Source organism: Plectropomus leopardus, chromosome 3, assembly GCF_008729295.1.
Source record: "Plectropomus leopardus isolate mb chromosome 3, YSFRI_Pleo_2.0, whole genome shotgun sequence".
Classification (NCBI taxonomy): Eukaryota; Metazoa; Chordata; class Actinopteri; order Perciformes; family Serranidae; genus Plectropomus; species Plectropomus leopardus.
Window position 1 is genome coordinate 16,023,845 of NC_056465.1, and position 19,250 is coordinate 16,043,094.

The 19,250-nt window shown below is 37.6% G+C and overlaps 1 protein-coding gene across 4 annotated transcripts in view; it reads right to left on the reverse strand.

The window, feature by feature from the left end:
* arid3a (AT rich interactive domain 3A (BRIGHT-like)) overlaps positions 1 to 17,256 on the reverse strand; it is a 52,813-nt gene extending 35,557 nt beyond the window's left edge. For 3 of the 4 annotated variants that reach the window (XM_042484152.1, XM_042484150.1, XM_042484148.1), the window contains exon 1: positions 16,975 to 17,256. The gene's annotated coding sequence lies outside the window, so the exon portion shown is untranslated. Of the gene's footprint in view, positions 1 to 1,866; positions 1,919 to 16,974 lie in introns of those variants that run through there. The other variant, XM_042484149.1, reaches the window with a different exon arrangement.
* Between the last annotated feature and the right edge of the window lie 1,994 nt (positions 17,257 to 19,250).

The following is a 19,250-nucleotide window of genomic DNA, read 5'->3' on the forward strand; positions in this document are numbered from 1 at the left end:
CCTTGAGGCAAGATGAAGATCACAGGACACAGAGAATTTCTTAGCCCTTTCCCATACATGTGTTGGCTTGGCTTGACTTGGTTTGACTCGGCACATCATCCCAGCCTGGTAGGGCTTTGTACTGTATCTGCATACAACAGGGCTACCTGCTTTAAAGTGTGTCTTTAACTGATAATGCCCTTGTGCTTGTGAGCTAACTTCTTTCTGTCAGCCCTGCTGGTTAACAACAATCAACAACTTTCAAATGTTCTCTAGGCACTGTGCAAACATACACCAGATGCCCAGCTTGCTTGCAATGTCTCCTGAGAAAATGCTTCCAGAGCACTGAGGCCACACTCTTCGTATATCTTTGTGAGGGTATGTGTCCACAGGATCCATAATCTCCATGTCTTCTATGCATGGTTTATGGAAGCAGCCGTGTAATGCGTTCTGATAACGCCGGGTTGCATTTACATGAAGTTGGTTCTAGGTTAATAAGCATCTGGTGTGACTCACCAACTTTGAAAACTCCTGACAAAACTTTTGAACTATCCATTATCAATTTAAAATGAAGACAGATTTAGCAACTTATTTACTTATTAACTTATTTAGCGGCTTATTTGTAGCCTTAAGTGTGTGTTAAGTGTATTTTCATAATATAAGAAAAAAGAATGTAAATGATCCACCATGGGACACCCGAGTGCCCAATGCTGGGGAGCAGCACAATCTTTCACATTTAAAATCACCATATGGACACGTACCATTAGAAGATAAAATATTCACAGATCGCATTATGGTTGAATGGTTGAATTTCTAAAATGTGGCCACCCACAGCAATCACGCTGCAATAAGGATTTACGAGGATATACGAAGATACCAATCACAAAAAAAATCACACCCACATTACATGGGTGTAGTAGTGTAATTACCATGTAAGCACGTTCTGAATTGAAGAGAAGGTTGACAGTACATACTGTAGTTATACATAAAGTCTAAGGTCTCTCCAAAGGCTGATGAGTGAAAAAAAGTTATGCTTCCATTCACATGGAAATAGACTGTTTTCCATATCTTATATTTACATAGTCATGAATACATGATGAGAAGAGCGACTATACCCACAAACATCCTGGTTATCACTGTTTGTGAGCAGACATTTCAGCCAACACATTTGTTTCCCAGTCAGCCAGTGCAACAATGTGAGGTCCACATGTCTGACTCACATGAGAGATCAGCACAATATACAATTACACAGCGTAAATGCGTAAGGAATTGTGCATCAGATTTGTTAATGCACCTTTACTCATGAAAGAAAGCGATTACATGATACATTTTCATCCAGCTTAAGCCTCCACGCGTTAAAGCAATACATTACTTTGCAGGAAGCATTGCAGCGTAACCTCTTGAAATGTGTAGCAATGTGTTGAACTTGCCATACCACAATAGCAAGTTTGAAGAAAAACAAGAAGACAAATGACAAATCTCTTCAGTCAAAGCTAAACTAGCAATAGGCATACAGCTGACACTCCTACAGGTCAGACGCTGGGACACAAAATACACTCCAAAAGTCACTTAATATAATGCAGCACACTGACAAAATCTTACGTCAACAGCCAACCATGAACCACAGCATGCACAGGAAGAAATATTTCAGTCACCCTATACTATAGCTGTATGTTACAGTGTTGCGCAAGGAAACAAGAGCTGTGAAACTTGTGTTTCTTCAGAGGGTGAAGGAAGTGACAACTGACGGAGCAGATGTAGCGAGGCAGCCGACAGATATTCAATATTGATTCATGACATTCTTAAAGGGCAAAAAAGGCACAACTGAATGCTTGCAGTTGTCAGATGGAGAAAAGCACCAGTATAAGCAGGATTTAAAACTCTTACCTAACTGGATCTGGTCTGATGGAGGCAACGTGTCTCTGTTCTGACGCATGACAGAGCACTCACAGAGGAATAACTACCACTTTCTTTTGCATTAAGTGACATAGGCAAATTCACTTCCCATACGTTCACTCTGTGTATGTGCACACTTTATTACATACAATACCCATTACTCAGCATGTTATGGTGCCACACTTTGAACTCGTGTAGATAAGCACAAATTTCATTCAATGTTTGAGCCCCAAAAATATTGCCTTCAATACTGTTTGTCTCTCTGTCTGTCTCTGTCTGTCTCTCTGTCTCTGTCTGTCTCTGTCTTTCTGTGTCTCTCTCTCTCTCTCTCTGTCATATATGTTAATTCAAAGACAGAAGTGATTACAAAAAAGCTGTTCTGTTGACTCTTCCTGTGTAGAGGGAAGCAGAAGTGGTCGCTTTGTTTCATGCTACTGTTCATTTCAGGCGTCACGATTTCCTACATGCAAGATGGTGCAAATTACATTGCACCATTACACATGTTCCCCCCACTTTTCTTAAATGAGGAAGCAGGTTTGATGCTTATGAAAAAACATTTATATATGACAACTATGCACTCGATGATCTGTAATAAAGACTACGAGTCAAAGATAGAAAAGTTGAATATTTTATACAAGGGATTTGTATAAGTACTCATTTGGACGTTAGTATTTGTTCAGTGTAGAAAGTACTGCCTGCCGCCTGTTCCACATATGAAGATTTTAGTTTTACTCTTTAAAACTGGGAAAATATTATTTTTATTGTTGAGCTGCCAGCAGCGTTTCGCTTCTCTCATCACCTTGTTGCCCTGCTGTCTCTCTCTCTCTCTCTCTCTCTTTATTTCTCTTTCTGTGTTTATTATGAGACCACTGCTGCAGAAGTGTGAGATTCGCACCAGGAAACAGTTGTTTAAAGTTAGGGGTGGGTGATATGGCTGTAAAATAGTATCAACATATTTCAGTTTTTTTTTTTAATAAAAATATTATTGATGATATAACAATACTGAGATTTTCTTTTATTATTAACTTCAAGAACATACAATTGCAAAAAATATGATTCAGGTTCTGTTAAAATATAGATTTTATAACAAAATATAATTGATAAAAAATGACACATCTAAACAGTTGCAAAAATTTTTTAAAAATTAAAAAAAAAAATCAACCTATAAGTGATTCCACTGAAGTTGCTCCTGGTTGGTGGCAATACTGCTTTCAGTCATGCTTGTTGTTACCATGTGTAAGGATATGATGCCATTATGTCAACAAGTCGAAATATTACCTTTATCACAATATGAGCTTTTCTTATCATAGCAAAAATTACACCGGTATTATCGTGGATGATATGATATGGCACACCCCTAGTTCAGTCCACCTGCACGCTCACACGGTAACAGGGCTAACTGTTAGCATCACAGGGCTAGCATTACCTTATTGTTATTAAAGAGTTTAATGATGGTGTTGAGCCTTTTCAGGCACTGTGTGAGTTTGTTGGGACGGTTAAGCAGCTTGATGGCAAATATTAGCAACTGCTTCTGTGTTAGCTTCTGCTAACCGGGCTGATGTTGAACTGGCTAAGGACAGCATCTGGGAGACGGTCCTTCAGTTCATGCCTTTCATCAATTTATCGCAAATGGCAGTGACAGAGATTTTTCTAGTATTCGTTTTAACTCTATGGTATGGTGGGCTAATGGAAGCCTGGTTGTTCAATAGAGAGTGTCATATTGCAAGTGTCAGTGGTTGGACAATTTATGTTCCTATTGTCATGTCAGATTTTCTTTGCAAGTACTCTATATAAATTTGATGCAAGTACTCGAATATGGAAGTTACTTAAAATGCCAATTAATATTTTCTACATATATCTGATGTAATCTGATGCACACATACATTTAGGGTAAAACGATGCTTTAGGAGCCTGGTGGAGCCAATCTAATATTTTGTTTTTGGTGCAACAAATGTCTGGAGGTTTCTCTTGGTCTCTAATTCTACACATGAATAACCAGACCTTGGCTGGACTGATAAGGCATTTAATATCTAAACCATAGCTCAGAACAACAAAACAAGCAGCAGTCCAGCGATAAATCCCTTCAAAAACCCCTGCTGGGTCTCCTCTATACTGTAGCCAAAGGAGGGAAATCACCCTTGTACTTTGGGTAATTTCTTCACCTTATCAACCCCTTGGGTCAATGACCAGCTATTATTTGGAAATCCCACTTTGTTGAAAAACTGTTCCGCAGAAGATGAATTATGAGTAATTTGCTACTACTGCCAGGAAGAGTGCATGTTTAATTTTTTCATCCAGTCATAATGCTTTGGAAACTAAATTAAAGCAGCATATTTGCTTTATGGTTTTTGCTTCATCACTCTGCAACATTCTCATATCTGAGTGGCTGTGGTAAAGGTCAATAGTGAGCAGACTAATAGAGGATTTCCTCCACACTTTTATTGCCAGACCATAACGTAGGCTTTAAATGCAATAGCCTGCCTCCAAATCAATACGACTACTTGGCATCTTGTGTTTGCCAAAGACCAAAGGACAAATGCAAACTGCAGTGATGGCTGACATCAGATGGGGCGTTTTAGTGAGTGTCATGACCACTTTCTATGCAAAACAATAACAACGCAAAAAAAGAAGGGTTTGATTTAAAGCGTCCCCTCTCTGATTACCGTTAACTGCTCCTCCTCAATGCCGCCTGCTTGTCTGTTTGCTGTCTGGCATGTTGTCTCTCTCTTTCACTCATGTTTTCCCTCCCAGATGCTGTAATTTTCATTTTAGGACTTGAATTTGCATTTTACAACAGACTTTGGGGTTGGAGGGGGCAGGTTAGAAAGGTGAACTTGAACGGGGAGATTCATGCATCTGCCCTGTTTGCACCTTGTGTCTTAGAGCTATACACTGTATCCCAACCAGCAATCAGGGCTTTCTGCTCTGTACATTGACCTCTGATCTCCAAGAGAGACAGGGGGAACAAATTCAACCTCAGGAGATACAGAAAATGATTTCACAGTGCAATAAAAAGCATTCAATGCCGCTGACTATAAGACCCTTAGGCTCATTTAACACCTTAATTGGCTAAAAGGCAGCCGGCCTGCTGCTATAGGTGGCATGGGACCCTATGTGGGGGCAGGGTGGAGCCAGAGACTTTAACAGTTGGCAAAATGAAGGATAAAGTCGAAACAATGAGAGCTAATGGGTTAATCTTCTTTTTTTTCTAAACTCCACATTTGAGAGGTAGAAGATTGCAAAGTCTGTGCAAACAAAACAGAGTGATAAGAACGAGAGCGAAGGGTCTAATTCCAACGAGATAAAGAGACCCACACACCACCTCACGTACATGCACATGTATACGCTCATATTTACATATAAGACTGGCTGCTTGCATGGACATGTCGTCTATCAAATGTACTCAAAAAGCATCAAAGCCTTTTAATACCACAAAGACAGTAAATGTGCAGGAATGCATTTTCCTGGTCACACAGTGATTCCAGCAACTAGTTTTGAAGTTCTCATAGGCATTAACACCATGGTTAATGCTTGGTCAGTACTTAGTAGGTTTTTTCATGTGCCAGCATCAGTGTAAATACAAATCTTGCATTTCAACATTTGGCATAAATGTTCACTCATTTCCTCACTTGAACTGAAAGAAGAAACCTTTTTTGTTTGCCCGTTAAAGCTGTGTGGTTATTTTGCGATGAACTAGGTGTGAGACTTTGGTATTAAAATGAATGTCTGTCTGTTCTGCTTGACTGGAAAATCAGAGGGACCCAGATTCTTCAAGCGGTAATCCACATGTTGTTTCGTCTCCATCTCTAAGTGCTCTTTCGCTGGTATTTCCTGCTCTCTGCTTCCTAAAGATCACACGTACATTTGTGTGGGTGGCACAATAATGTCTTCCTTGGAATTTCTGTTGATGTACTTGCTGTTCTGTACTTTCTTTATCAAATTAACTATCGTGCTTATACTACACCCGTCTGGAATAAAAGACTCCAGCCTGACTTTGTTGATTTCTATCTTAACCAGTTTTTGTAGTCTATTCAAGTCTATTGTCTTTCCTATAATCACTCAACACTTGTCATGCACTGTTTGTCAGTGTGTACTATAACTGCTGTGTTTGTAGTGAAACAGGCTTTGTACTGATGTTATCAATATGTATGCTACTGAAAAAATAACATACTTCTGTTTTAGTATATACATATATATATATATATATATATATATATACTATTATATATATATATATATATATATATATATTAAAATGACACTTTTCTTGTGCTGCTTGAAATACATTTAACAAGATTTGCAACCTTGAACCCTTGGCAAATTGGTGCTGAAGAAAACTGGAGTTCTTTCAAAAACATGTGAAAAAGACAATGAGCACCTTGGTAATAAATATATTCCAAATTGCAAGAAATAAGAAAGGGGAAAAAAACTAAGGGAAAAAAGTATGGGAAAAACTGTACTTATAATTATCATAATTACGTATTTAAAATTATGTTCGAAAATTATTATTATAATTTCAAGCACTTTCTTGCTAATTTTTTACATATTTCTTCTTCCATTGCTCATCGCCTTGTTCCCATGTTTTTGAAGTGAATCAAGCCAGTTTGCTCAGGTTTCAAAGGGTTAAATTATCACAGTGTAGTTTGCAGCACAGCACACTACAAAACAACTGTAAAATGATAATACCCACATTAGTGTTTATTGTAGAGCAGCTAAATTTGCCACAACTGACTTTTTATTTAGGGTTGTATTTCTGAAGCATCTCTTCTTTGTTTTGTACTTAACTGCCTACATGTTCAGTGACACTAAAATTAAAGATACTGAAGTACACCTCAAGGGAAAAAGACACAACCACACCTTTTTTATGTATATAGGTTCTGTTTACACACATGTTTACATATGTACTTCTTTAAATAACGGGAAATAAATGTATGTAAACATACAAATTGCTGAACTTTGATCTTTAACAGAAACGCAGCCAAGCAGGAACTAACTTTTAATTTTATTTGCTTTATACAAATAAATTATTAGCTTTAATTAACAGCTTTGGGCTCTTCCCCACAGCTAATACAGAGCTGTGGAGGTGAGTTTTGTCTTGTTCCTTTCTGCACAAAGAGCAAATATTATAAAAGAAATAAGTGCCATGTGTCTGGCTGCCAAGGCTGTGGTGTGTGCACCTGACAAAAACATTTACAGTACAGTAGTAACATATATTTCCTCATATAATTTTTTGGATTTTTTTTATTTAATATTCATGCAGACATTCTTGTTTTGCTTATTATTTTATGTTGATGAAGAAGTTTTATACAAAGTGTGATGTTATTCATTTTTAAGTAGTTTTGTTTGGCATTAACTCTTCACGTAAACACTGAAGTTAAATTTAGAAGTTAAATTGTGACCGCGCAGGGAGCCAAACAGTAGCCATTCATGATCCTTTCAACATTAAGTAAAAAAGGGTGAAAAAGCATAAAAACAAGAAGTTGGTCAGTGGTGCTGGTCTTGATTATGTGTCCCTCTCACATTCCTTGCAGTATTACCTCGCAAGGCAATAACACAGGCTCCATTGAGCCTCACGGCACCAACAACAACATCATTGAGGAAGTGTCGTGCAGGCCCGTCACGCACTTTCCACTGACCTCTTCCAGCGAGCTGAGGCAATGCAGCAAGCCAAATCTGATTAGCCCCAGCTATGCCATAAATTAAGTGGGCATATAGCAAAAATAATCCAGTGATCCACTCCTCAGCAGTAAAATCTGTGATTATCTATCAAGCAACATGATTCAGCTGTGCGAGGAGCGAGTCAGGCTCAAAGTGATTTGTAGCAACTGATGTTACAGCTTGTATGATTCGTAAATATGAAAAATCTGGAAGTGTTTTTCCACTGAGGAATGAGTGATGGAAGTGAAAGAAAAGGGCATCTCTGTGCTGGTATGTCTGCTACATAACTTGCAGGTAAATTAAAATGTGTTGCTCTTCTTTATAGCAGTTTACACAAAGTGCAGTATTAGAAAAAGCCCAATTTATTCTGCAAACTACACTGTAAAAAGTGTCAGGTTGATTTTACTTTAAAAGAACATCTAGGAAGCCAATTGGCTTGAAAAATGTGGGAAAATTAAGTTTACTGAAAATGTTGTTATATCTAATCAATTTTCGAAGTTGTTGCAACTTAAAAACAAATTGAAATAAAACAATCTTTCTGAGTTTTAGAAACTTCAGTGAGCCAAGTTTACTGTGCTATTTATCTGTATTCTGTTGGTTGCTAACTAGTCAGTCACATTTGTTTTTTCTTAAACAAGTTAAGAAAACAGAACTTACATATCTCATAACTTCATCACTCGCAAAATACTCTTTGTCATGATCAAGTTAAGTTAGACTAACTTGGTTTACTGAAGTTGCTAAAAGGTAATTACACTTCACATTTTTAAGTTCTAATAACTTAGCAAAATTAAGTAATACAGCTAAATTTCAAGTAAACCTAACACTTACATATAATGTTAACATAAACAAAGATTTAAAGTTATATTTTCTTTCCATTTTTTTTAAGTATGATTAAATTGTCAGATTTTACAGTGCAGACTACTAGCCACCAGATAATGGGTTTTTCCACTCTGAAATTAGGACTACACTAGAACTAAAATCTATTATTGGATTTTGGCACAAGGTATCAGCTATGTGACTCAGGTCAAGAATTATCATCAACCGCCTAAAAAAAACCACAAAAATTTAAATCTTTCATGAAAAAAGGGTCAAACGGAGGTGGAATGAAACATTCCTCCATGAGCTGAAAAGAAAAGGTCACATATATGTATGCATGCGTGTGCGTGTTAGACTACTTGAAGTCTGCTACATGGAAGGACTTCCTCCAACCACAGGAAAAGTCATCAGACAGATAGTTAAGATGAAAAAAAGAGTGTTTGCTGATTCAGCTGAAATGTCTACTGGCATTTATGTTCGCTGCCTGACTGGTGGATATTGACCTCGCCATGTTACAGCTTCACGTGGAGACTGTAGTATTATGAGAGCAAACATGAATCTCATGTGATGACAGCTCTGGTGGAGAAACACAGGTCATTCTTAAGGAGGCAAACAACATATCTCTGTATGTCTGTTTGTCTTGTGTTTGACTCTTTTCTGCTTGAAATGTTATGAGTTTTGTTCCTTACGACACTTTCTGACATAATCTTGACCGCATCTGAAAAAAGAAAACAAAGCTTAATAACAATAGAGTGTGCGCTTTCTGTACCAATTAGCATTCGCTTTATACAACTTAATTTTTCAATTTATTCCTCTATTACTTAATATTGCAGATTCGTATTTGTGAATTTTTTTATCTGAAAACCATTTGACGACTGTAGAGAGGAAATACATTCCTTGGAATAAACCCACTTAACTGCGACTCTAATAACTCCACATTTTACATAAATGACCTAAATATAGGGCTGGGCAATAAAACTCTTATTATTTCAATATTATTTTCCTCGATAGTTGCAAAAAACACATAAAAAATGTTTTAAAACTATCCAAGTGTTTAAATGCTCTTGACTAGAATTAAGATTTCTCTGACTTTTGTTTTATTTATTGACATTATTTGGATTATAATTCTTTTGAATCTGCCTCAGATTTGTTAAATGCTCCCCTGTTTGGCAAATTTTCATCATGCTTTGACAATGTATAAGTTGAATCCACAATTAACTGTTTTTTTTTTTCAACTTTCACTCGGGAACAAAAATCAATAATAAAACTTAAAAGAGATAATGGTTTGAGTTTTCTAATTATCAATATCGACCAATATGAATTTTTTTATTGTGATAACATTTTTAGCCATATCGCCCTGACCTACCTTAATTTTTTTAGGTAGGTCAGGGCGGTTTAGGTAGGTAAATTTTTTTTACCATAAGCTGCAGATACAAACCCACTAAGTCAAATTCCTCATGTGAGCAGAGCTTGCCATAAAAACTGAGACTGAGGAATTAGGCTGCATGTTGCTGCTCGCAGAGTAGCAATGCACTGCTATTGTAACTCTAGACCAACAGCATGATGATAGTTCCTCTAATGCGGGGGTGGGGGGGGGGGGGGTGTTGCATTTTCATTGAATGGCATGAGCGTCCCAAACTGGATTAACGTGTTGGTTTATATGGTGACTCTGCAGTCACGTCACCGCATTGTGATCTTTAACAATCAAGTCTTTTGTCTGCAGAGGGGCGATGGATGAGTGGAAATCTTAGATAAAGAGCTCTGTGCATTGTGCATAGAGACATCCAGAACAGAAACAGTCACTTCTGTGCTAAATGTGGATTATAGTTTCATGTGCCGGTGCTCTGCCTAATAAAAACTGGCAGCTATGTCTGCTCACGAGGGACGTGTATCATTTGGCATGGATCTGATTAAATTAGCTTTTGATTGCTTGGGCAGGCTGCCAGCGCTAGCGGAGTAGCGGGACGCAAATGCTTCAGGTTTGATGGACATGTCAGCGTGTTACAGTTGCGTGCTGGTATCCAGGCAGACAAGTACCAGGATAGATCATGGTCACCCGCTGACTGAAAACACAAAGCCTGTGACTGTACTAGCAGCTTGGTTCAGGAACTGCAGGGTATCCCGAAAGCTCAGACCCTTCCTTTTAGTCTGCTCTCTGCCTGCGTCACCGCCAGCCCTGCTGGGATTCCCCTATGGCTCCGGCCCAAACAGTGAAGTAACTTGTGAGTTTTTTTTCCTGCATTTTTTGGCAGGATAACAGAGTTAAAGCCCCATGTGCCGCACAGGCCCTTCAGAAATGTAGCTTTTGGCACAGGAACAGCTGAAAGCCAGCCAAGCCACGCTGCTTCCCACTTCTTTATAGCAGGGAAACTTGTGGTGTGCAGACAGCAGACATTCTCTGTAATACAATTCAGGCGGATATTTACAGGTGGTTTATTGCTGAGACATTCAATGTAGGCCTTGAGGCAAAGCCCACACCTTTTAACCCTTGAAGGGAGACTCCAATGCAGTGACAACCAGTGTACCCGCAACTTAAGGCAAGGTAGATTTAAGACTTTTTGAGACTTTCAGAATTAAGTTTAAGAGCAATTTTCTTATAAACAAAATTAAAGAAGGAAACTTTTATTTTGCCCAAATAAAACCTGACCTATATTTGTCCAGTGGAAAAATTAGATTATCTATTTTTTTAAAGCCATGACAAAGACCGGCAGCAGTTGACAAATGCTGGCTTTTTTAATGACTTAGCCTCTACAATAAAGGCTTTTTGGAGTTTTCCACATTTTTGAAGTGCCTGGATGTTGTTCCTGTTTATCCTGTGGTTTCCCATTCTTGATGAGCAAGTCCGACTTCCCATATCTGAGCATGTTTTAGAGTTTTGAAAAAAATCTGTCAATTTAATACCAATTTAAGGCCTTATTTTTAGATTAATGCATTCAATGCCTTTTAAGACTTTTTAAGGATCTGCAGGATGCCCGGAAAATATAGTAGTTATAGTATTATAAGTATAGTTTTCACAACCCTGTAAAGGACTATAGTTTGTAAATAAGACAACAAAAAGGCGTGAGACCTGTTTGTCTTGTCTGTGCATGTTTGTCATTTATTCACAGCCATTAACCAGTTCAGTGGCCAACTGCCAGCGACTGCCGCTCACTCAGCCTTGATGCTTTGAGGCTAACTGAGCAGGCTATTTGTATACAACACTTACAAATGTTCCTCAAATACCCTCAGGCTGAGATCAAGCGTTTATGCTGACAGGAAGCCATGTGGATTTCTGCTTGTAAACGTTTGAATAACAATGCCGCCCTGCTTTGCATTTCAACATGCACATTGAACAAACTTAAACACACTGTGGTGAAAATCTAAATTGGCTTGTAATGACTAATACGTCTGTAAGGTGCTTTCAACACAGAGCACATTTGATTGGAGAGGAGGCCACAGAGGCAGGTTAACATGTCAAGAGAAGGAACGGTCCTAGGAACCAAAAGAACACAACGTCAAAACAACAAGACAAAATGTACAAATACAGCCACAAATCACAAACCAAAGCCAGGGGAAGACAAACGTGGCTGATGGCCAAACAGCAACATGAGTCAGCTATGGCAAGATCGACATCGAGCTGATACTGGCCTTACCAATATAATGGCAGTTTCTCACTGACTGGAAAAACATTCTGGAAAGCAACAGATGAGATTGGAATTTTTCATAACTGATTAACCCTTTGGAACCAGGAGCAACATCAGTTTTTTGTGCAGCATTCAGGAACCTTTCAAAAGCACTTAAACCTTTGAAACCTCAGCAAATTCGTGGGATTCATGGGATTTTTTTTCTTGATAAATAATTAATGATGATCAGTTAATGAAGTTGTTTTTGATTTTGATGACCAGTTACTTTAGCACTGTGTTACATTTCTAGACATCTAAACTTTTTGAGTAAACAAGTTAACTTTATTACATCATTTCATTGTTGAGGTTTTGTTTCAGTAATGTCCTAACTGTTTCCTTGCAAGACAAACATTTTTCTTGAGGCAGTACTTTAGATATTGACATAGCTATAACAGTCCAAAACTATGAAAATTGACAATTTAAAATATTTGCAGGATGACCAAATGGTAGGGTGACATTTATTTTCTAATGCTAACAAACTAATAACTTGTATTGTATAACTAATGCAGCTTCGAAGCCATGAAAGACACAATAATCAAGCTATAACACTGTAGTTTGAAAACAAAAAATCCTACAATATGTGAAATCACCATATCACTTCTATATATAGCTCATGGTCTGCCATTTGTTCAACACCCCCCCTTCCTTCCTGCAAAACCCCAAGACATCTATCAGTTCTTCAAATCCAGAGCAACAATGAGCGTCTTTATGTAAACCTAGTTTTATAACACATAGTGTTATTAGGGACAGCAAGCATTATGCAAAAGCACGGGGAGGCCTTTTAAGACCTGAAGTTGATCACCGGCCATACGTTTCTAATCCACAATGGGCCAATCACAATGTAAACACCCCCCCTCCACCCGCTCACTGCAGCAGTGTCTTTCTCCATTGGAAACACTGAGCTGGTGCAGTTGGCCAGTAGTGGCCGCAGGATGCCATATGCCAGATTGGACCGAAACAGATTTGTGTGGACATTTCTGGGAATCTCTCTTAAGAATTTCAGTGCTTAATAAGCACATTGGAAAGCAGCAGTTGCCACAATTTACCACCTCACACTTTATTTTTGCCTGTTAACCAAAACTTTAAAGGGATACTTTGCCAATTTTTAACCAGCTATGGATCAAAACAATGTGGGAAGTATGTGTAGATGCACTGTGGTAGACTTCACTCCATCTAACCAGTGCCTGGATAACCCCTCACTAGTATACAGCTGATCAAGAGACACACCTGTCCCTCTCTCTCTGTCTCCAACTCGGACCGAAATCCAATCAAATGGTAAAACTAAGCTGTGCTGATCGAATAAAAAATAGAGGTTACATTACTAAACTGATTATTTATCAGTCATATTTTTTTCTCTGTTTTGCCATAATGGCGAGGTTAGTAAGCAGGAAGAGGGTGCTTCACTGCTTCCTGCAGAGTGAAATCTAAGAAAAAATAGAGATCAAACAGTAAAACAAAGCAGCGCTGATCGAATACAAACTAAGATTCTGTTGGTGAGTTGCATATTTCTCGCCTAAAATGTTTTCAGAAACATGTTTTAGCTTACCGTTTCACTGTAATACAAGATCCGGCTGACCTCCACATTACATCACCCATCAGAGGGAGTAGCATTATGGTAGTTGTAGGCTGAGCTAAAACACCCATTTCTCTGTTTTCCCTGGTCATATAGCACCATAAATATATTTTTCTACTGCACAGACAGCCTAGTCTTATGTGAAGCCCTTCTTTATATTGGTGAAATTCTTCTATAAATAAGTAACATATAGTTCATTTGGCACAGGGGATGGACTTTTTGCTGAAATCATTTTTTTAAGTCAAGTTTAAAATGGAATCACACCAGTGAATGTTGACTCGTTCACTGCCAAAGCAGCGGGGAACATAAGGAACATGGTCCAGTAAAATCTGACCAGTATGCGACCAATGACTGGCATAAAAAATCCTCTTTTCTCCATAAAAAATTAAAAGTAAACTTCCTCTTCATCCTGCTGCTGCTCTGATTTTTGGCACAGGTTTTCAAATTTCAACGGAATAATGTCAGAGCACTTTCATCATGCCAGGGACATTTCACAACTGTGTTCCTGTCATGACAGTTTCACAGCTAAATGAATCATAAGTGCATGTGCGCCAATAACATAACTGTTGATTTTATACTAGGAAATGTAAGTATTCTTGGAAAAGCATGTGAAACTGCATTTAGATCAACCCAGAACAATGAAACTCCCCACTGAAACCAGACTTTCTGTTTTCGTTAACATATATGTTTAAGGCCATTCAGACAAAGTACTATACGAGGCTTTAAAGCCAAACAAGCTTCCTGTGCCTGCGCTCCCCCACCCCCATTACTTGGTGAGAAACTATAACACCAACCACAAAAAGGTCAGTTTTGGTTGTGGTTGTGAGGCTCGCCAGCTTGACAAAACCAGCCAGACTCCCCGGGAAAAAACAACATCAACAACAACAAATATTGAGCTCTTTTTGAATCCACTTGAGATGATGGGTTTGCTGCACCCTTCTCAAATCCACTGATGTCACACACAGTGATGCGCTGCTTATTATATACAGTAGATCTTCCCAGCACTCCACTACAGAAGTGAAGGCAGCTCATTGTGTCCATATCACTCCCCTGACATGTCGGACTTGTCTTGATCTCAGCCACTAACAGATGCTGACAGACTCTTTTATCCACCTACTCTACCTTTGTCATGCACTTCCACAGAAATACTAAGGGATTTCACCTGCGAGACACTGACACAGCCTAAAGACTTCTGTGAAGTGACATCAGTTGGAAAGAAACACTGAGAATGATCTGCACCTGTGTTAGTTATTTTTACATCTTTAAATATGTGTAAGCTGTTAAGCTCTTGAGCAGGACAAACATTTGCATAGTCCTCTTCTTTGGACAATGTAGCCCTGCCAAAACCAATATTACCATAACATTACAACATCATTACTACTCCGCAGTGGTGGAGGATGTACTCACATCTATTACTCAATAAAAAATATCTATACAACAGTGGAGGAATTCTATGGCATAAGTTAAATTCATGCATTCAAAATTGCAAGTATTATAGCCAAATTATACTTTAACTAGTAAAACTAAAAGTACTCATTATGCAGAATGTGCCATTTTGTAATACATACTATAATTGCATTGTATTTACTGATACATTTTAAATCACATTTCATCATGATGCAATATAATATTGCTTCTTTGGACAACAATTCAATATTTGCCGATATCACAAAGTATGATTATAAGATTTTGATTCAGGGGCTTGTGATTGACATAACATGATTGGAGTTGCAGTTGTATAAGACTTTCACAGTACAATAACCGTCTCAGAAAATATTGTGGTGTCACAGCATCATTAATTATTATTATTATCAATTACACTGAGCCTTTAACAAATGAAAACAGGTTTCTTTTTAGTTAAGGAAATGTCTTATAACTATTACTGAAACTTACAACTTTTGACAATAATGAAAAGAAAGGTTAGATTCTCCATCCAGTTGCATTTCTTTTTCAATAAGCTACCATAGATAAGCCAAATTTCTTGGCTGCAGAATGGAAAGGAAGGAGGTGTGCGTGGTCAGCAATGGTGACACATGCTATTTCAAAATCAAGATGCATCTTAAAGAAATAAGCTGCATCAATGTTTTCTCTTTGCATTTATAAGAGTGCAATGTTAATCACTAAATAGGCTAAATATAGCCTACTGATTTAGATCAATGCATGATTACACCCCTAATACATTTATGTGTGAGCATAACTTTTATGTTGAAGCTGATAAAGATGGGCCTAATCTTAACAAAAGTGTATATTGCCAGGTTGCTCAGACATCCAGTGCGTAAGGATTTAGGGGCATCCATTGGCAGAAATCGTAATATTCCTAACTATGTTTTCATTAGTTAATAATCACCTGAAAATAAGTAAAGTTATATTTTCGTAACCTTAGAATACATTTAGACTTCAAAAATCCTTGGAAGTGGTATTTATTTGTGAAGATTATCTTGCTGAACAAAACTTGTTAGTATCATAAATGCCACTGCTCTGTTTTTCAGCAGGTTGTATTTATGTGAGCAGCAAAAGGCCAAGAAAGCAGCTTAAAATCCATTTGTAAAGCCACCTTTAGCTCTGAATAATCCCACTGTCTATGCTTTGACCCCCCAGCATGACATTTTATCAGACCAAACTTTGTTTCAAGGCCCAGTTGTAGATGCTGTCACATGCACTGGCTTTTACATTCAACTTAAAGGCAACATGGACGCACTGACGTTAGTGAATGTTTAATGGCGTTGGTGCGCTCAAAGTGTACATGACGTCGACGCACCGCTGCTAATTAAAATGATTAAAAAATGAATTGAGTTAGCTTTTTTTTTTTAGTTTAGTTTAGTTTATCCGTTATTGGCATGTAGCCTAAGTAATGAATAATACTGTCAATAATCAGCTGGCAATATAAACTGAACTAACGTTACGGTTTTAACGGTTTGTGATTGTTTGGTGAGAACATAAAATCGAGCTAACGGTCGAAATCTAGTTTACAATATAGGCTATATTTGTGTAATTATATTCGGTTAAACCCATAGATATATGCTAAACATCTGTGTGACAACCGAAAAACGTTGTATAAAAATCAAACACCGGTTCTCCCGTTACATTTTATCACAACAGTAAGTAGAAATAGTGCCGTTACGTTCGGCGTAGGTAAAATCACGCTCGTGGGTGACATATGGCAGGTGAGTCCATCCGCTACCTTTTCAATAACGTTTTGATAACGTCGCATCACTATATATATATATATATATACATTTAAAAACAAAAAAAAACAAACACGGCGTCCTGTTAGTGACGAGTAAAACAGAAGCAGTAGAACAAACCAGAAAACACACAAACAAAATATGTTTTTCAAGCGCATGTGTCATAAACAGAGCAAACGAAAAATGAAGATAAATACAAACTTACCACATCGGCTTCCGTTCGGTTTTTACACTCGTTGGAACCGGAAGAAACATTCCTGTTTTTCCCTTCTGTGGATCCAGTCTCTCCCCTCCGATCACACACAGAGAAAAAAACACCAAAAAGAGGAAGAGCTGAGGGGGTTCGTGGGTGTATCAGCTAGAAATAAAGTGGTTTCATGTGACTGCATGATATCCACGCATTCGGCTTTTGCGTGTAATTGTGTTTTCAGAGTTTGAGAATCGGGCTGAGAGCCCCGCAGCGTTCAGGCAGACAGCCGGGCAGAGAGGCGTGGAGAGACTCTCCGGCCTGCACAGTCACATCATTGGTTGACAAACAGTAATCAGATGCAAATTCCTAACCTCTGAATCAGCAGGGGCCACCCCCCATACATCCCCCACCCCCCCGGAGCAGGGGCTGTCAGTAAATGCGAGGGGCGAGTTATAAAGTGGGCTGGAAGTAAAGGGAAAAAGGTTGTTTTTTCCCCCCCCTGGTTTTTATTTTTATAGACGAGACAAATATTTCCATAATATACATCGACATGTTTTTCAAAATATTTTTTTCTCTATTCATTTTGTTGTTCTTTCTCTATTGATCCTTTATTTATGCTTCTGACCTCCTGTTCCTACCATCTTTTTGACCTTTTTTTCCCCCCAAAATACATACAAATTCCCCTCTAACAAATACGCCTGCTGAAGTGCAAAGAGCATGTACACAAACATATATACATACTTAGTAAAAGAGCAAACAGGCACGCCCGCAAAAATAAGTGAATTTATAAATAAATAAAGAAAGAAAAAAAAAAAAGAAAGATAAAAGAAAATATATCAATACATTTTTAAAGGATGTCAGAGATGTCATTACAGGTATTACAAAGAATCAGTTATGGGTTTATTATAATGAAATGTTCTGTAAAGGGTTGCCATGTTAGGTAGAGCATATTTCCCTTTCCTCTCATTGAAAATGTAATTTTTTTCTTCATGTAAATTTCCATCACATTGTTCAATACATTTCGGTGGGCTGGTGGGTTTTTCTGTTTCAGGTTCAGCAAAACGAGTCTTTTTGCCAACATAACAAAGGATATCATATTTGGATTTTTTCAGATCTATCGTAGCTGTTTTCACATCTTTTTATGTTTTAATGTATTTACTTGTTCGTCTATCTCTTATTCATTTGTTTCTTATCTTATAGCCCGAATATGATGTTGTCTTCCTATATTATTTATTTTTTTATTTTTGTCATCTTTTATTGATTTTTTGAAAAACAACTGTTTTTAAGGGTGCTTTATAAATAAGGTTATTATTAGTAGTATTATTATTATATTCTTATATGTACCATTCAATTTAAGTTCAACAAAATAGGTCCCAACCCCTGAACATAAAGTGCAATCGTCTTAGGGCATAAAGAATAACTCTGTCTTTGTTGCTTCACGGGTCTGAGTATTTTTCATCTTTTTTACACATGTACTTAGCAAAGAGAAATCATTTTTAAATGCATTTCATTGTGGGCAGATTTGGCATACTGATACTTGGTTACATGGAACTTTGTTACAATGATTATGTTGTTGACCAGAATTTCAGTGTTTTTGTTTAAACTTCAAATGTTTTTGGGAATGAATAAGTCTGTGTTTGTGAATTTGCAGAGCAGCCAGTTATGTATTGATTTCCGTAGTTTGAATTTAGTCATAGGTAATAAACAGGTGTTCAGTGGTTTCTATGTTTGTCTTGCATGTCTTGCAGTTGTCTACCTCAGATTTGAATCTTACTCTGATGAGTTCATTTGACTAGTTTATGTCATTAATAGATGTGAAGTGTATTTTTTCATGTTTTAGTGGAATTGGGGATTTGAACATTTTTGCCCTAACATCATTATTTCTCCCTTTCCAAAATTTTTGGAGTACAAATATGGAGATAAAGACTGTGAGAGGCTGTCCAAAGATGATACACAAGCTCTAACAGACTTTATCTTCCTGCAGTTCAGTTCGTCACAGGTGAACCCAAAACAGACATATTGCATAGGTGCATAATGCATACACATTTCTTTTTTGAATATGAAATATCCAAAAGATTTTGGACAGATGTGGAATCTCACTTCTTCAAATCTCTAACTCAGTTCAGTTTCAGTTTGTCAATAAAATAAAATAAAAAGATCTGCATAGGTGTAGATTTTGGGGGAAACAGAGGACACGTCCCTCTTAATATTTAGAACATTTGTACCCCCCTATTTAAAATATAAAACTAGCAGAAGACATTTCTTTTGACAAAATTAAACACATTCACGTC